Raw genomic sequence first — 17,578 nt, 5'->3', positions numbered from 1 at the left:
TTCTACCACCAAGAAAGAGGCATAACAGCTGGTGAGTTTTTGAGCTCTGGAGGCAGTGGATGTCATAGTTAGGTGTGCTGTTCTCGTCTATGTTCCAAGTTATCTTTGACCCACACAATTTTGCAAAGAGTTGAGAACAAGAGAAAGATCTGCAGCCTGGGCATGGTGACTCATGCCTGTAATCCCAGCACACTGGGATGCTGAGGAAGGCAGATCACTTGGGGTCAGGGGTTTGAGACCAGCCTGGCCAACATGGTGATACCCCGTCTCTACTAAAAATACAAAAATTAGCCAGGCATGTTGTCACTCACCTGCAATCCCAGCTACTCGGGAAGCTGAGGGAGAATTGCTTTAACCCAGGGGGTGGATGTTGCCCTGAAACGAGATCATGCCACTGCAGCCTAGATGACAGAGCAAGACTCCATAAAAAAAAAAAAAAAGAAAGAAAGAAATCTGCAGAGCAGATCCAAGCTAGTACTTAAGCTGCTCTACAACTTGAGAACTTAGGTCTACCAGATCAGATGGTGGATGGCGTGTCTGAGATGGCCTCTGGAGTCTCCAGAAGCCTCAAAAGGAGAAGCACTATGCAGGCCTTTAGACTTTGGAGAGCTATGCCCTCTTCTTCCATTAACTCTTCTCACTGGGAGAAACAGCCTATCTCTCCCCAGACTTAGAGCTCATCTTTGTATGGGTGGTTCCTAGAGAGATGCCCAGAGAGTTATAGGTGTTCAGCTAATGGTGGTTAGATGTATGAGCCTATGGAGTGAGTGGCAGAGAGGCTTCTGCTTGGCTTTGAGAGGCTTTGATCCAGGCTTCTTTATCTGTATGTTCGTGCTGGTTACAGGCAGTCCCATGGCCCACGGTCCACCACTGCAAACAAAGGAAAGACTTTCTGGGAATGATCATTGCACAGGTCATGCCTTTTCAGTCATTAAGCCTCTTCCACAGGTAGCAGTAAGCTGGGAGGGTGTGACTGTGACCAAGGAAGAACCTGGCAGATCGAATTTAAATCCAAGATGCCGGCCCTTGGATCGGCCTGACCCAAATTCACTGTGGCTCTGTTATTCTGACTAATTTTCCCTGGAGTGTAGGCTAATCTGTGAAAAGAGAAAACATACACTTGCCCATCATGGGAAACAGGTGTTTGCACTGTGAATCGCTCCACACCATCACATCGAGGCACGTTCTCAAAAGGGGGCGGATGTGATGTTTTTTGACATCTGATAATGTTGAGGATATGACCAGACTTGCTCTCTTTCAGCTGAGAAACAATCCCCTCTCCTCTGTGGCAAGTAGGAGGATGACAGCCAACTTTCATCTTCCCTGACAAGATAACTCAGACATTTTCCTCAGGGAAAGGCGATTGATCATTGGGTTCGGCTGGAGAATAATGTGGAGTGAATGAAAGCACTCACAGAACTCCGTTCTTTATAGCTGCCTCCTTTGAAAACATGCGAGAACTCACAGAATAGTCTTCATTAGATGAGAAGCCCACTTGGGATTTTTACTTCTAAAGGCTCTTGAGTACTAAGGGCTGTGACAAGAGGCCATTTCTGCTCCACAATGTAGACCAAAAAAGCTCTCCTCAACCCCCAAATACCGCCCCTACCCTAACTACTCTGGTCAACATGGATCTCTCTCCTCTGTGAACTCCTCAAAGCTCTTTTTGCCTGAAACTTAATGCAGAACATTCATTATAGGTATCATATGAGATCATGTGCTGTCTTCTTATATTTCATGTCATTTCTGGTAGATTTAAAACTTCTCTAGCACAGGGGACCTATCACATACTTTTTTAGTCATCTCTATGGGGCCCAGCGCAAAGCAGAGTATGTAAATGGTGCTCAATAAGTAATCTGATTGATACAGTCACAAGCACAAGGAGTAAAAAGAATGTGTAAGACATTAATCATATTATGTCAATTTCCTTTTAGGCAACTTCATAAAAAGCCATTACCAATTTACAATTGAGCATTATAATAATAATTATTATTATTTGTAACCTAGATAACAAGCAATGCTCCAAGGCCCATGACATGAACACTTTCCTGCCAAGCTGAAGCTGGTCCCTTTGCTTGGGGTTTTTAACAATAGGATGGAAACATCATCACCTTCTTAAACCTAACGAAAGTACATCTACACAAGAACTTCTGTGTACTGTTCTGTTATCATACCTTAAAATGATAACTGAGAGTTTAGAGACCTGCAGGAAGCATTTCAAGTGATTGGATGAATTATTTTGGGGCCATTAATTGACATATTAAAATTCCTTACTTAGACTACTGCAAGGCTGGTAAGAGATTAAAAAATTATAAAATCATGAAGATAAAAATAGAGTGACCACAGAATTACCAAAGAAGTACTATAATTCTACCACCTAAAGACACTCAGTGGCCGGGCGCGGTGGCTCACGCCTGTATTCCCAGCACTTTTGGGAGGCCGAGGCGGGTGGGTCACCTGAGGTCGGGAGTTTGAGACCAGCCTGACCAACATGGAGAAACACCGTCTTTACTAAAAATACAAAAAAATTAGCTGTGCATGGTGGCACATGCCTGCAATCCCAGCTACTCGGGAGGCTGAGGCAGGAGAATCGCTTGAACCCGGGAGGCAGAGGTTGCGGTGAGCAGAGGTCATGCCATTGCAGTCCAGCCTGGGCAACAAGAGTGAAACTCCGTCTCAAAAAATAAGAATAAAAAAGACACTTGGCAAACAATAGGCTTGGAGACCCCCTTATTTAATGGTCAAATGACTAAATATATAAACAGATCTTGAAAGGATTGGAATCAATTAATGGTGCATAGAGCCATAGTATATTATTAAGGAAATCAGGAATACTTGGAGTGCTTGTATGAAGGGCGTATTACCATACTTCTCAGACACATCATACTGAGGGAATAAGGGTATTGGACTTCTTTATTATTATATGTCTTCAATTCTTATCCTCAGTCTGAAATTATTTTCTCTTTTTTTTCTGAATTCTTACAGAATTTTATCTGTGCCAACAATATAATCTGTATATTTTCTTCATTGTATTACCAATACATGTCATGTATTCTACTAGATTTAGAGGTCTTTGATGACAGAACTAATGATAAGTATGATGATGATAATAATAAGAGCCAATATTTATTATACTCTTACTGTGTGCCATACTTTTTGGAATTTATTGATTCAGTCTCAATCACATTGCATTGATCTTTGCATGTCTTTTAGGTCTACTCACACTTGGAATAAAATTATCTGTGAAATCAACAAATGGTAAGCAAGCTCGATGGTTTGTTTTCCCATCAGGTAACCTGGAAACACGGGCAGATCTGATTGAAATGCAGATTCCTCACTGGTTTTTTCCTCCCTTTATAATTTTTCAGAAGCCTCTTTTACCAGGCAGGGAGGGGCAAATCTTCTGAGGGCATATTTCCCTCCCAGGCCCTAGTGCATTGGTATCTACCTAGTAGGTTCGTAGCAAATGCCTCTTGACTTATATACTCCACAGCACTAATTGTGAAAAGGAGGTAGCATTATCATTAGCACAAATGATAATAGCTTGGGGACACAGTTGCAGGTTATATACAGTGAGATGCTACCATTGCAGATTTACAATGAAATCAACATACAGTGTCCCATGAAGATAATGAGGTAGAAAATGCATATATAATTCACATGTTCCAAATAAGCTCTGTAATGAGTTTGAGAGGTCCCTGCGTATTTCTAATTTGTCTACATCTGTTGAAGGTGGGTGGGTTCTAAAATGTGGGCTTGAAATCTCTGAACACCATGAAAATAGTAAAAAAGAAACTGTGAGTGTTATTCCAAAGCTCTAAAAGGCTTAAAAATAAATCCTAAACATCCTCAAGAAACTCCCACTCTTAGGGAAATTATTAACTTGTGAGTAATGTGAAGACATTCTCAGCAGATTCCCAGTCACATATCCTGCCATCTACATTGTTTACTCTTTAGAGTGAGCCCTTCTTATATTTCTCATGGACTTCCAAATACATAGAATGGCCCAAATAGAAAGAACTGCTCTTCCTGCTCCTTTTTTTATACCAGCCCTCATCCCTCCCAGCCCCAGCTTGGCATTTTCCTGGGAGTGCAGTCTTCTGAGGGAACTTGCCTTGGGCCAATGGAGGCTGGGAGGAAAGAGACAAGAAGGATAGAGGTGAGAGAACCATGCCAACCAGTCTTTGAGCTCCTCATTACCGTGAGAAATTCTAAAATGACCTGGCTTTGTAGCCATCTACAGAATTTCCTTTAAAGAGAAAGTTGGACCTTGTAGAGTTTCCTCCTTTTCTGATTAGGAGGGGACTCTTAGATCCTGGCTCTGAGAGTTTGCGAAAGTTTCTTTTCAGCGGTGGGCGGTAAGTCAAGATGGCTGAATTCCCGAGCTTTCTGGTTATATGTGAAAGTTCTCAGCCTCTACCCAAGCCTTTTTCTCTGCCAAGTGGTGCGATAAAACTTGTGAGAACAGGTTTTCCTTGTGAGGTAGCTGATGCATCTGCATCCATTTCTGGCAGAAAACCAAAGCAAAAAGGGATTTAGAGAAACATTACAGAACATCATAGGGGCTTCATATGCATTTGCTTCAGAAGTTTCATGATTATTCAAGGGAATGTGTTTTTTGTTTGACCTTTACCCTAGCCATCTCTCATAGCTCTCACACTAACTCTAACCCTGCATAACCAGCCAAGACCCAGGGAAGCCACTTTCATTTGGATGAATTATAAGCTTTTTGCCAATTCAACATGATCAGCGTGTGGCCCAGTTGGTCTTTTTCAACAATGAGCTTCCACAATAATAGGGCCTTCGGTCTCAAAGGCCTTTTCCATGAGTTATCACTTTTAATCTTAGGAGAGAATCACTCCATCTGTCTCTAAAATTCATTCATTCCAACATCTCAGTTAAAGCAACTTTTTCTATATTCCATCCTTTGTCTTTAATAAGAAACAGAATCGAAAGAGAAATAGGTATCCTTGGCTTTCCTTCAGAACTGAAGAGGGAACACAGCTAGCTCTTGCACTCTCCAGGGGCCTCTCAACCAGCCTCTGATGGCAGCACCATAATCAGTTTAACCTTTGCTCACCCTTCCACTCCCCAAGACAGCAGCCATGGAGACTGTCAGTCACCGAGAAGCTGGGCTCCCCCACCTTCCTCTTCTCAGTTCTGCTGGGAAACTCCCATAGGATACCAGCTGCCCAATACATGCTTGGTGGACAATCCAAGCAAGCACTTATTTCCCCTTAGAAAGCTTCAAGATCACCAACCAATGTAGAGTTATAAAGTGCTTTACTGATTATATCATTGAACTCTTAATACTGTGAGGCAAATGTCTTTGTCATTTTGTAGAGAAAAAAAATCAGAATTTTAGTGAGATTAAGTAACTTGTACAAAGTCAAGTTACTTGGATTGAACCCATGTCTTTTGGCTCATTTACAATTGGAGTACATTTACAATATCCTTGCTATTCAAAGTGTGCTCAATGGATCGTCAGCATTACCTGTGATCCTTGGGCGCTCCTCAGACCTACTGAATCTGCATTTTAATCAGATCCCAAGTGATTTGTGTGCACACTTAAGTGTGAGAAATACTGTTGTACAGTGTAACTATCTCCAGCCAGAGGGAAGTTCAGTTGAGGCCCCAAATGCAGAGTGACCTAATAATGAGATGGATGTGTCCCTGGTGGGAACATCAAGGCAAGCTCTAATTTTGTATTATTCATCTGCAGTTAGTTTCAAGATTTAAATCTCCCCAACTCTTCCAAGTTGAGTGAAACAAAATCTCAATCTCTATGGCAGACGGATATCTGGGTATCTGTCCAATATTTCCTGAGGGGGAACGGGGCATTGTTTTCGTGTTAATCTTTTTGAAGCTCCCTAATAAACACAGGCTCATCACTTCTGTTAATTCTGGAGTCCTGGCTGATGTGTCTTTTAAGAAAGCCCATTTAGCTTGAATACTCTTGGAGATATTCAAAGATAAGACATATTGATTTTTTGCTTGAACAAAAGCTGCTTTTGATTCTCAAGATAATTGGTAGTTGTAGGGGATATGGAAGGGCTGAAGAGGAGACAGCTGTAAAGTCCCCAAGGGGAACAGGAAAGAAAGCTGCCTCCGACTTCATTCTGCTGTTCTTTGCACATCCTCTACCAGTGAGGGCTGCATAGGCCATTCAGTGCCTGTCTTTAAGATGTCATTATTTAGATAAAAATATGTCTGGATTCTTTTCACCTTCTGTCTTTCCCAACTTTCCATAGCAGTTGTCAGGAAACCAAATGGCACAATTTCAAACACTGGGAAAGTCCAGTTATCCAGAATGCACCCACACCCTGCCACTCCATGCCAAGAAGTCCATTAAGATCATGTTTCTGCTCAAGGAATACTCACTGATACTCTGGAAAACTCAGGCGGTTAAGAGCCACAGGTCCTATTGCACATAGGTGACACTTTTGTGAAAAAATTTTGGCCCCCCAAGCTTAAGCTGTTTAACTTGGGCATTGGAACTCTGAAATCCAGACTCTTCATGACAAAATAACTCTGAGGGGGAGCTGTTTCTTCCTTCTATTGGGAGTGCCCTGGACCTAAATGAAATGTGGCCCAGTGCACAGGTGTGATTCTTCTCTTCTGTTCTGGGTACCACACGTGGGACTCACAAGCATGATTCAGGCCACTTGGATAACTCTGTTAATAGAAGTATGTGATTATTTTTCACATCATCTTTCTTATATAGTAGATGTTTAATTTGATTGGTTGTACATAAGTATGTATTACTTCACCTTTTTCTGTTCTTGAACAAAAATAGTACCTCTAACCACAGTCTTTCTAGAATCTAGTCCAACTTGGCCTCTTTAAGAATCTAAATCTAATGAATCCATTCCACTATTCATAACTCATTCTACCACTTGGATTCTCCATTCTAAATCTCTGGGTCTTCCATTGACACCTTCTAGTCCAAATCTATGCTGATAGAAAGATGGATTCTCTCCAAATGTCTACTATGTGCTTGCTACTCCTGGGCAAGTTGGGACCATCAAGGCTGATCATTCAATCCAAGTAGAAAGCTTGTATTAGAGACTCCATTCAAGGAACCAAATCTCAAGATTGTCACAAATCTGTGCAACATGTAAGCCCTATGCAGAAATCTGGAGACATTTAGCATTTCCCTATATTGGAAGAAATGCTTACCATAAGATACAAATGTAAGTAATTTTTTTATTTTAAAAAATGAGTATCATTTGTATTATGCCAAAAGACAAATCATATGGTTGTCCCTTACTCCAGTAAAATCTCTAGACTGTTACAGAATGCCCAGCTCTGTTTCTGCAAGAGTAATAAGAGTTCTTCTTGGGTTGAATGGTCACGCTTGGTGGTCCCAACTCACCCAAGAGCAGCAAGCACATATTAGGCATTCAGCAATTATTTGTTGAATGGATAATGACATGATTGGAAAAGAAGTGATAGATAGATTAACTGGATTTCCCAAGGCCCCTCTTCTGCCCCCACTCCCACCTGAAACACAAATACCTACCATTTGAGTTGCTTTCACTTACCCAAGAGACTATCAGCTGCTCCGGATTTTGGGGAGTTTTAGACCAAAAGCTTAGTAAATATTTCCTAAATCAAAACCACACAGGCAGAGTTCATTCAGTCTACTAATTGAGAACTATTGCTTTCCATAGTGAGACACGCAGCAGTTTTAAGAAAGAAATAGGCCTTGAGAGGAAAATATTTGTAAAGGGAACAAAAGCAAATGCTGTTGTGTTTGCCAATGACATCTTGGAGAACCGGTGGGTATTAAAAGAGGGAAAACAAAGAGGCCTGATATTATTATATGCCTTTCTTTCAAGTACACACATACATACACCAAAGTCAGCCCAGCCCTTTTTAGGGGGAATGTTTCTGGCAGAAATAATTACTCTATACTTATTGCTGCTGGAGTTGTGGCCCCACGGCGAAACAGGAGGTACAAGGAAATGAGGTGGAGCTGCTGGGGAAAACGAATGGGCAGTGAGCAATTTACAAAGGGCTCGGTTTGGTCTACTTGGAGAGAGGAGTGTATATTTTAGAATATCACATGTAATTAACACCGGAAGAGGGGAATGAAATGGTTCACACCAGTGATTCCAGGGAGCTTTTGTATGAAACAGACGAAGGGGAAAAAACCTGATTAGGCACTGGCTTTAAGTACAGTTTCCTTGTATTTCCTTTTTCCTCTTTACCATATAATAACATAGCTTAAAATTAGTTCTGACAGCTAATCAGAATGAGTGGCTCTTTCTTTTCCTGGAGTGGTTAACAAGTACTGTGCATTGTGCCAACACAGCACACTGCTCAATGGATATAAGAAGAAAAGAACGGATTAGTTACTTGGTGGCATGCAGCTCTGCATCTCTCTTCAGTTGAATCAGAGGGATCCTGTGGTACCAGGGTCTGTGATGTGTCCGAGGGCAGTGTGGGAATGTTGTCATCCAGCACTGCTACATGGGCGACTCCTCCTCCCTGCTGGCCCGAATGCTTACCTCCCAGCCGGCTCCAATGCCTCCCACTCACAGTTACTTCGGCTTCTGATGGTGCACTGGAAATCTGTACTGTAAAGATGGAGTGTTGAACTAAATTTAGGCTGTTGAATGATAAAGCAGGAAGTAGCTCAAGACAGAAATACAAAATCAAATCAAACTCACTCTTCAAGAGAAGAAGCTGGGACCCAGGAGGATGTCTCAGAACAGGACAAATATTTGCATGTGATCGGCAGAGGTGAGGCATGGTCATCCAGGTGAGCGGGCAGGGGCTCCCCTCCACAAGGAGTCTCCTTTACTTGGTTGAAGAGAGTTTGTTAGTCTTACGGAGTTGCTTTTCTAGTTTGTAATGCAAAAGGATGATCATTGCTAAACAAGGATGTGATAGAATGGAGTGGAGTTAAAGAGCTCTAAGGCTTCCCAAATGAAAACTGTACAAAGGCACACAATGATTGCCCCACCAACTAAAAATAATAGCAGCAGCAAAAGTGGCCCAAAGGTGGGATCTGGGCCAAGCACAGCCCACAGAATTCCAAAGTCAGCCCTAGAGTTGCATCATGTTTAAAATCCCAAGTATCTCTGAGACTGTGGCTCCCAACATGTCCCCTCTGAGGAAAGGACCCAGGGGAAGGGTTCTGGGCTTAACAGGAAAACATGGCAAGCTGAGGCCTGGAATGTGAGTGGGCAGAGCCTCCTAAGTGGAGAGGAGCCATGTCCAAGCCAACAAGCTGGGCAGCCTGATTATGCCCCAGTAGGCTGTTGGCTGGCCTCCAGGAAGTTCTCCCTTTTACGTCAGCTGTTGAGGGAGGAGTAGGCACTCCCATTCTCAAGGCCAGTTCCAGAGGCAAGTGAGCCCTTGAAATTGGAATGAGACTTCTTTAGTGCAGACAGATGTCCTAGCATTTCAGAACTGTGTTTTATTGCATCCATGCAAGATGGTCAAAGAGGAAAAAGAAACCTTTAAAATTGCTTTAAAAATGCACAGACTATATTTTGGCTAGATGGATACTTGTCCTGCTTTTTATTTGTTGCAATAAAATACACACAACATAAAACATATTTTAATCATTTTAGGGTATGCAGTTCAGTGGCATCAAGTTAACCCATAATATTCATAAGCATCACTGTCAACTAGTTCCAGGACACTTTCATTAACGTAAAAGAGAACTTGTTATCCATTAGCAGTCACTCTCCATTCCCACGTCCCCCCAGCCCCTAGCAACCATGAATCTACTTTCTGTCTCTATGGATTTGCCTGTTTTGGATATTTCATTTAAGTGGAATCATACAGTATGTAGTCCTTTGTGTCTGACTTCTTTCACTTAGCATAATGTTTCTAAGATTCACAGAAAATGCAGCATGTATCAGTATTTCATTCCTTTAATGGTTGAATAATATTTCTTTTTAAGTAGATAACTCATTTTGTATATCCATTCATCAGTAAATGGACATTTGAGTTGTTTATGCCTTTTGGAAGTTGTGAATAGTGTTGTTGTAAATATTCATGTAAAGATTTTTGTTTGATTGTCTTTTTTCAGTTATTTTGAGTATATACCTAGGAGTGGAATTGCTGGGTTATATGATAATTCTGTGTTTAACTTATTAATGAACTCCCAAACTGTTTTCCATAGAGGCTGTACCGTTGTACACACTCACCAGTGGTACATGAGGATTCCAATTTCCCCAAATCCTTGCCAACATGGTGTTTTCTGCATTCTTAATTATCATTGCCATCCTAGTGAGTATGAAGTGGTGTCCATTCTGGGTTTGATTTGCATTTCCCTAATGACTCAGGATGCTGAGCATCTTTTCATGTGCTTTTTGGCTATTTGTATATCTTCTTTGGAGAAATGACTTTTCAAGTCCTTTGCCCATTCTTAAATTGGATTTGTTGTTGTTGTTGTTGTCAGAGGTTTTTTTGTTTGTTTGTTTTGTTTTGTGTGTGTGTGTGTGTGTGTGTGGCTTTTTTTTTTTTTTTTGACGGAGTCTCGCTCTGTTGCCAGGCTGGAGTGCAGTGGCGCCATCTCAGCTCACTGCAACCTCCACCTCCTGGGTTCAAGCGCTTCTTCTGCCTCAGCCTCCCAAGGAGATGGGACTACAGGTGTGTACCACCACGCCCAGCTAATTTTTGTATTTTTAGTAGAGATGGGGTTTCACCATTTTGGCCAGGATGGTCTTGATGTCTTGATCTCGTGATCCGCCCACCTCGGCCTCCCAAAGTGCTGGGATTACAGGTGTGGGCCACCTCACCCGGCCGAGTTCTTTTTGTATATTCTGGATACTGGAACCTTACCAGACATGAGATTTATAAATATCCTCTCTCATTCTGTAGGTTATGTATTTACTGTCTTGATTGTCCTGTTTTTAAAGAGAACATACTAAACAAAGCACTTAGGTGCCATTGGGAAAAGAATACCAAACAGGATAGTAACAGGCATAAAAGTTTTGAGCTAAGGGAAGTCTCCTCACTGTCATTTGTTTTCTCTCCTGGCTATCAATAGACAGCTCATATCCAAAGCTTCCTTGAACTAACCATAGTGTATTAGGTCGTTCTTGCACTGCTATAAAGAAATACCTGAGGCTGGGTAATTTATAAAGAAACGATGTTTAATTGGCTTATGGTTCTGCAGGCTACACAAGAATGATGCTGACGTCACCTGGCTTCGGGGAGGCCTCTGGAAGCTTACAATCATGGTGGAAGGAGAAGTGCGAGCAGGCCAAAGGAGGGGCAAGAGAAGGAAACTGCCACACACGTTTAAATGACCAGATCTCACAAGAACTCAGTTACGATTGCAAGGCAGTACCAAGGGGATGGTGCTAAACCATTCATGAGAAATCCACCCCCATGATCCAGTCACCTCCCACCAGGCCCCACAGCCAATATTGCGGATCACATTTCGACATGAGATTTAGGCAGGGACACACATCCAAACTATGTCATATAGCAACAATACATTGTGTAAAGACTGTATGTGCCAGCCACAGCTCATAGGTATGGGGATTTAGTAACACATGCCTTACGTGTATTTTTCTCCTGTTCTTGAAGATACCTTGCAATATAAGGGTTATTATTTCTATTGTATAGATGAGGAAACTGAGAAGCAGATATGTTAATGAGTGGACAAAGACCTCACTGCTCACAAGTGGCAGAGTCAGGACCCAAACTCAGGTCTGTCTGACTTGAAAGCCAGAACTTATCCTACTCACTCACCAGTTTGGTACATTTTGCTCTGGGGTCCTTAGGGCCTCCATGAGTTCATTTGGGGCCTTTCTGGCCATAGAGAGGAGGACCAACAGAGGGTTTGGGTCTCTGGGGCCAGCACACACTTTAATTAGGGCAACCCTGCTTCGATCTCTTTTCTAATCTGTGACTTTTGAATATGATTGTGTTTGGGCAGGAAAAAAAAGAGAGGTTTCTGGTGCTTTAAAACGTGTTTGAAATCCACTGCGAAATCATGTTACTTCATGGAAGAAAATCCCAAAGCTCTTGCAGCCTCTTGTAAAATAGAGGTTTCATTCAAGGATGGCTTTTTCTAAGCCTTATAGATAGAAACGTGGTATTGCATTTGTACACACTTGCAGTCACACGTGCACAAATACACACACACACAACCTCCCTCCACTCCCCAATTCCTGCGCATTCCAATTCCCTACTCCAGACAGAGGATGCCAGCTCCAGGGGAAGTTGCCTCTGAACGCCCACTCACCAAAAAAAAAGGTGGCTCTTGCCAGCAACTGCACCCACACTTCCCAGCAGTCCTGGCTGTTGCCATTCATTGGTCAGGTATGATGCTGCCTGCTCACCTTTGACAGCCTTCCCAGCAGCCAGCCAGCCCAGAGAGTCTCCAAACCAGAGCCACCTTTCTTGCGAAGTGAGTTCCCACCCACCCGAGAGGGAGATCCTTAGCTCCTCATCATCGCCGGTCATGATGATGATGATACTCTGAAAGAGATCCATTCTGTGGAAACCCCACAAGGTGAGGCCACGTCTAAATAGCTTACAGGTGAGTGTCCTTCCTCCCTGCCTGACCACTGGTTTGGATGGAGAGGCGGTTGCATGGCCAGGTGAGGGGGCCACGGGGCTGTGCACTCCCACATCACATTTCTGATTTTCCAGACAGCATGTCTCAGCAGGGTGCTGATCTGGGCCTGGAAATCCCCGTCCAGAGTGTTGATCTCTGTCTTGAGCTCTTTGCATTTCCCTTGGTAGGAGATTAGGGCTGTCCGACAAGTTCGTCGGAGGTTATTGCAGGCGTCTGAGGTGCCAGCGTGGGAGGGTGAACAGTTGCCGAGAGGGTGAGGGGCTTTGAAGTGGGTGGGCAGGAAGGTGGATTTGTGAAGTTTCTCAGAACTGCAACTTCGTTTTCTGAAAATTTATCCTGTGCGCCAATAAATTGTTGCCAGATGTCTGCTCCAATACAGTTCTAGCGTGAGATCACCTGAAGACATTTAATGCCATTAACTGCTTTGGTCAGAAATGAGGAAAGGGTGCTGGGGAGGCTTCCTGCCCACTAGGTAAATTGGGATCCAAGAGCAGAAAGCCTTTTTATCTTCCATTCCTAGTTTTCTACACCTTAAACACATATAGGACATTTTATTTCATTTTGCTCTCAAACATTACCCAACTCACCGTGGCGATTTATTAACAAACTCCTAGGGTAGACAGTGCTTCCTGGACCCTTAGGCACTAACAATGACAAAAGGGGCTCACAACCTGCAGAAAGAAACTGCCGAACAGGCAGGTGCCAGCAAGTCGTGTTTTCCAAATCATTGGCAGGTGCTTCTCATCTCTTAACCCCCGCCAGTGGCTTGCCTGTGAACCACTCCTTCTCTAATGTAGCCTAAACTTTCCCAAGTTTCCAACCACTGAAGTCACTGGTAGATTCACCACCCAATATGGGGCTCCTGCTACTGCAGGCCACTGGTAAGATACAGACAGCATTGCAGACTCAGAGGCTGAGGGATCTCCCTCTGAAGACCTAGATAATGCAAATCCAATGAGAGGCAGATGAGAGCAAGCCGGGCTTTGTCCTGCCCTGTGCTGCCTTGGTGCACACACCCACGCCCGGCTACCCCCGACTCACCTATCCAGATGAGCAGCGGCAGCCCCAGGCAGAGGTCACTTGCAATCTTCCACAGCTGTGGAACATTGAATGCCATGAAGTTTAGAAAACGCCCCTTTCTGTCTCTCACCTATTTTCCTTTAGAAGCCTAGGGGTCCAATTGTAATTGAGTTTTTTCTTTACAATCAGGGAGTTTTTTCTTTACAATCTTTACCCTGATACAGAATAAAACGAAGGGTTTTAGCACAGCCCAGCCTGCATGGTTTCCCAGCATCTCAGGTATTTACACATGTGGTGGTGCCTAGTTTTTTGGTAGCGTGATCCAGCAGGGAGTCATGGAGGAGGGGAGAGGACACCTCCCCCGCCCCCATATCCCCACACTATTGGCTGCTCCCCCTGCCACTCAGCAAAGCCTGACATCCCTCTGCTACCCTCGCCACAGCTCCTCTTCACTTGCTAGGGATGAAATCAGCCCATAGGCACCTAGTGTGAACCCAAACGTATCTGAGACAGATCTCAATCAGTTCAGAAAGTTTATTTTGCCAAGTTTAAGGATGCACCCTTGACACAGCCTCAGGAGGTCCTGACATGTTCCCAAGGTAGTCAGGGCACCCACGCCTGGTTTTATACATTTTGGGGAGACATGAGACATCAATCAATATGTGTAAGGTGTACATTGGTTTGGTCCGGAAGGGCGGGACAAGTTGAAGCAGGGGAGGGGGCTTCCAGGGCATAGGTAGCTAAAAGACAAATGGTTGCATTCTTTTGAGTCTCTGATTAGCCTTTCACTGAATACACAATTTACCTGTGAGAGGAGAAGAGAGGAATAATCACTATGCCTTAGTTTGGAAACAACAGGGCAAAGGAAGCCATCAGACATGCATTTGTCTCACTTGGGCAGAGGGATGACTTTGAGGTCCGTCTGTCCTTTGTCCACAAGGAATTTTCTTGTTAGCGAATCATGAAGCAGTTATCTCATTGTAGCTATCTTATTTAGGACGAAGTGGGAGGAAGGTCCCAGCTTGACTTCCCTTTGGCTTACTCATTGTGGGCTCCTGAGATTTATTTTCCTTTCACACTGACAAACACTGAAAACCATCCCAAGACACAAGAAAGGGGAAAATGAGTTTTCCTGGGGGTACATGGAAGCCCCAGAAGGAAGGAGACAGCAGGGCGAAGTGGCAGAGCGGTCCATAACAGTAGGTCAAGGCACTGAAAGTAAACCATCTATATCATGATTTTTTGGAATGTCCTAGCTGTTAGGTCTTCCTATTGAACCAAACTGACAAATCTCAGGGATCCTGGGCTAGAAATCCCATGGATTTGATTTAGAATGATCTCCAGAAAACTGTTCCCTGAGGACTAACAAGATTTCAACCGGCAGCAAATAATAGATTTACACTTGAGGGTATGCCCTTCACGGAATCAGGAAGCTAGAACTGCCCCCCACTCACATCGTGTGAGTCTCCCTAAAGCTTTGCTGCAGCTCTGAACTTTCGTAACACAGGCCGCAGGCACCATTTCACAATGATCACAGAGCACAATTGTATACCATGTGTTAGACATATAAAATATGGTTAGTGCAAACATGCTCACTAAATTAACTATGGCTTGCCAAATTAATTCCTGTAAGCAAAGAGAAAGAAATTCAATTTTCTAACCAATTATGCTTATTGATTTCTCAAGGTTAGGCCTCAAAGAAAAATGCAGAAAGGGTAAAAATTGCCATAGGACTTTATGAAGAAACTGTATTTGAAATATGATTTTATTTCTACTTCAGCAATAACTGTCATTCACTTTATCTATCAGTAGATCTGGGGTCTCACTTTTAGGAGAAGGTGTATTGTGTGTTCACACTGGGATACAGACAGATCTGGGTATGTTTAGGATCTGAGGAATAGGCTTACAGACTTGGGGTCTTAAGAGCTTTTTAGTAAATAAATTATCCAACTCCTCCCCACAACCCAAATTAAGTAACTCATCTGTAGCAAGTAGCAAAATGTACACCTGGAAGTCTGTCTTGTGATCCCTACATTCTTTCGGTGCCACAGTAATATGTTTACCTTGTGATCATAATTCACACTTGACCTAAATCTCATTGTGAACCAGGAACCAAGATGTCCATTTTAAAACATTCTTTTTTGAGGGGGCACAAATGGCACATTTGTTAACAAGATACGAATTTAGAAATCTTTGGAGGTGTAAGATTGAAAAGGTGTAATTTATAAAGTGTCATTTAGTTTATTAAAATATGTGCATTCAAAACAAACTTCCACTTTGAGAGAGAGAAAAGGAAAACCAATTCTGTTTAGCACCTTTGGTAGAAACCCGGCCTCATGTTTGCACACACCCACTCCTGCACCCACACACCCTCCTTCCATTGCCCTATCCCTACCAATTCTGTGACAAAGGTCAAGCTTTTCAGCATGGTCACCATGTAATAAAGTCTGGACTATTTCACCCAGTGCCAAGGTTGCTTTGGCAACCACCATTCTCACGCCTCCAATATTTCCTGGGGTATAAGCACAGCCTGACCCCGGACTGCCTGTGTGGGTGGTGCTGTGGGGGAGGGGGTCTTATTACAAATGGCGATTATCGTCCCCTCCTCAGACCTATTAAATCAGAATCTCTTGGGGAGGGATCAGAAATCTCATTTTGTGTTTTTTCTGTTGTTGTTGTTATTATTGTTGAGACAGAGTCTTGCTCTTTCACCCAGGCTGGAGTGCTGTGGTGTTATCACAGCTCACTGCAGTTTCAAGCTCCTCAGCTCAAGTGATCTTACCTCAGCCTTCTGAGTAGCTGGGACTCCAGGTATGTACCACCATGCTCGGCTAATTTTAAAAATTAATTTTTTTTTTTTTGCAAAGATGGGATCTCGCTATATTGCTCAGGCTGGTTTTAAACTCCCATGCTCAAGTGATCCTCCTGCCTCGGTCTCCAAAGTGCTGGCATTATAGGTGTGAGCCACCGCACCTGGCTAAGAATCCTGTTTCTCTTAACAAGTTCTCTAAGTAATTCTTCTGCACAATAATATTTGGTAACCACTTCCAGAAGATTGCAAATAAATTGATTTGTAAAGGAACTGGACCCAAGGCCTTGACTTCAGGCTCACCTTTATCTCAGCAACTGGGCTGTAGTCTCTACCACCATCCTCCAACAGCCCAATGACAAGAAAAAGAAATGCTCAAAAATGTGATTAAATGGGAAGCAACAGAATAGGTGAGAGAAAAATCCAAGTAACAAATGCTAGACTGCTGAAAGTGGAATGGTTTTTAACTCTCCTCAGTGACTCAAAGACATCCAAGCCATCATTACTTGCAGAGCAATTGTGGTTTGGGTAACCAGTAGTATTAACATACATATATACTTTAATGTGGATGCTGACCTAAGTCAAATGAACCATGAGAACAGCAAAATGAAGCAAAATAAAAAGTAACAGTGGGATTCTTCTTCAAATAAATATGCCTTATTAATGTATGGATTGGCAGTAATTACCAAAAAATATATATATATAGGGGACACAGCTCAAAATTTTTTACTGATAAGGGTGCATAGTCAAAAGTGTTCAGGACTTTGATAGTGGAGATCGATTTGAAAGGTAAAAAAATTAACTACAATATGGTGCTAATATATGGTTATACATGACCAATCTTAGAAGATATCTGTGTTTTAATAGAAAATGAGGCTTAGTCTGAAGGAATCCATCTTCGGTGGTGAATTTTGGGCTCTCTGGTTGGCAGGTAGATGAGCTATGAGGCAGAGAAGCTTTTACCAGGATAATTATATCCAGTAGGAAACTTCTAGTGGTTCTTAACCACACCCTTGGCTGGGATCAGGAATTCAAGACAGTTATGATTTTTCAGTGGTCACCCAATCACCTTTCCTTCTCCAGTGGGATTCAAAATGCAGTCAAGTCAGTTACTGGTGGGTTCTGCAGGTAGTGTGAGGACAAGTTTATTATAGAGTGCATTACTGTAGTAGAATGAATCCATTTCATTATAGAAC

General features: G+C 42.9%; 1 protein-coding gene across 1 annotated transcript in view; it reads left to right on the top strand.

Annotated features, from left to right (window-relative positions):
- The first annotated feature begins 16,289 nt into the window (after window positions 1–16,289).
- The window catches only part of ADTRP (androgen dependent TFPI regulating protein), an 89,475-nt gene continuing 88,186 nt past the window's right edge, over window positions 16,290–17,578 (top strand). Inside the window, exon 1 of the mRNA XM_054685445.2 lies at window positions 16,290–16,384. The gene's annotated coding sequence lies outside the window, so the exon portion shown is untranslated. The remainder of the gene's footprint in view (window positions 16,385–17,578) is intronic.

This window comes from Pan troglodytes, chromosome 5 (assembly GCF_028858775.2).
Source record: "Pan troglodytes isolate AG18354 chromosome 5, NHGRI_mPanTro3-v2.0_pri, whole genome shotgun sequence".
NCBI classification, from domain to species: domain Eukaryota; kingdom Metazoa; phylum Chordata; class Mammalia; order Primates; family Hominidae; genus Pan; species Pan troglodytes.
Note: the sequence above shows the minus strand (reverse complement) of the source record. Positions and strands in the feature narration are given on the sequence as shown.